The sequence below is a fragment of the Nomascus leucogenys genome, chromosome 22a, assembly GCF_006542625.1.
Source record: "Nomascus leucogenys isolate Asia chromosome 22a, Asia_NLE_v1, whole genome shotgun sequence".
Lineage (NCBI taxonomy): Eukaryota > Metazoa > Chordata > Mammalia > Primates > Hylobatidae > Nomascus > Nomascus leucogenys.
This window is the reverse complement of record NC_044402.1, coordinates 50041728-50043851: the sequence shown is the minus strand read 5'-3', so window position 1 is coordinate 50043851 and position 2124 is coordinate 50041728. Positions and strand designations below refer to the sequence as shown.

Genomic DNA, 2124 nt, shown 5'->3' with positions numbered 1-2124 from the left:
GCAGGGTCTAGTTTTGGTTACCAAGCGGAGCCAGGCCTAGGAAGATGCCTCTATTTAATGCTAATTGCAGCTGTTGCAGCTGAATTGGACGCCAAGCTGAGAAGGTCGCCTGAGGGGGTCTTTCTCGTTCACCTGGTGATTTTCATTTATTTCCAGAGGGTCTCAATGCTGAATGCAAGCTGATCATGTGTAGTAGTGATTATAGAGAGACGTTCAATCCTTTTTCCCTTTCTTTACAACTTTTTGTCACCAGCTGAGAGAAGCAACGTGGTGCATGTGCAAAATTTGGTGTAACATTTGGTGTCAAGTTAAGGGTAGGAGTTTGGAGAAAATCGAAATACTCACTTTGCATTACCTTGTTATTGTGTGACACTGGCAAGTTATTTAGCTTTTGTATTACTTACACTATCTTTGAAATTAGGTTAACAACAGAAATCATGTCATATAAGTAGAACCATACAATAGATATAAAATCCAGGTTAATAGCCAATCTTACAACATTTCTTACATTTTTTGCAGTTGCAAAGGCGTAGGACCACGTGGCCTAATGGATAAGGCGTCTGACTTCGGATCAGAAGATTGAGGGTTCGAATCCCTTCGTGGTTGATTCTCCATTTTTCACTCTCAAGCAACACTGCACAACCTCCCACACAACAAAATTATAGCATCCAATTAATTTCGGAAAGTGAACGTGAATTCTCTGCAGTCCTTTCCCGTGGAAATGGGAAGTTGCATCACACACCTCTTTGGAGTTGCGAGTGATTCAGGTGGGGCCAGCACACCACCTTTCAGCTGTTTGTACTTTGGAGGAAGCGCTTGGCCAGGCTGGCACACAGCTGCCTGGAGTCCGGGGTGGGATGGGGAAAGCGTGCGCCCTGGTCCAGGAGTATCCTCTTCCCGCCTGTTGAATGGGCGAGTGCACCTTAAGGAGCTTTATTCACCTGGTCCCGCAGGGGGCGACCATCACGTTTCCACTGGTCCTCAGTAGGCGCTCGGTTACAAGTTTGACTCGCAGACACACAGTTTAAATATCAGTTTAAATCAGTTAAATATCAGTTAAAAATCAGTTAAATATTTAAATCAGTTAAATATCAGTTTAAATATCGCCCCCTTTCTAAAATTTAGAGGAGCCGAAGAAACACACGTCTTAAAACCTGCTCATGATTCAGGTGGATGTGGTCGTTGAACGGAAGCGTTCTTTCTCTGCCAGATCCCGCTCCTGGGTTCTCCCTCACGTCGCGGGGCGAATTAGACTGTCCGCAATATCTGAGGAACCAAGGTGTTAACAGAGACCTGAAAACAGGAGAAGAGGCGAGCCAGGAAAAGATCTTGAAGAAGAGGAAGCAGCTTCTCCAAAAGGCGAAAGACAGCCTTTGTAATGCCCTTTATAATAAACCAGTGAAAGTAAAAACAATTGTCTGGTCAGGAAGATATAAAAAATAGAACAAAAAAAATTAAACCAGTAAACGTTAAAACAAAACAAAAGGGGAAAGAATCTGGCCAAATACATTTGAATACTTTTATGAAATGGAGAAATTATTAGGACGACATGACTTATTAAGTACGATTCAAGAAGGAATAGCAATAATGAATAGTCAAACTACGAAATAAATTGAAAAAGTTGTCAAATATCTTCCTACGGAGAAAACCCCATGTCCCATCACTTACCCAGGGTTTATGAGGTCAAGAGACCGAGACCATCCTGGCCAATATGGTGAAACCCTGTCTCTACTAAAAATAGAAAAAATTAGCTAGCTGGGCGTGGTGGCGGGCGCCTGTAATCTCAGCTACTGGGGAGGCTGACGCAGGAGAATCGCTTGAACCCGGGAGGCGGAGGCTGCAGTGAGCCAAGATTGCACCACTGCACTCCAGCCTGGCGACAGAGCGAGACTCCGTCTCAAAACAAAAACAAACAAACAAAAAATCCAACAAGACACGATCTCCTCCATAGTATAGAAAAAAGAAAAAAGAGGGAAAAGACCCACAACTATACTTGCAGAATGGCATCATGATATTTTTCCAGATAATGTACTCTGAACAGTTTTATTGAGGCATAATTCCCATGCAATAAACTGCACAAGTTTAAACTATGTGTAAGTTTTACACTTATATGCAATCATATAT

At 42.7% G+C, this 2124-nt stretch overlaps 1 non-coding gene across 1 annotated transcript; it reads left to right on the top strand.

The window, feature by feature from the left end:
• The first annotated feature begins 533 nt into the window (after positions 1–533).
• TRNAR-UCG lies at positions 534–606 on the top strand. The gene has a single exon. It is a non-coding gene; the product is annotated as a tRNA-Arg (tRNA).
• The last annotated feature ends 1518 nt before the right edge of the window (positions 607–2124 follow it).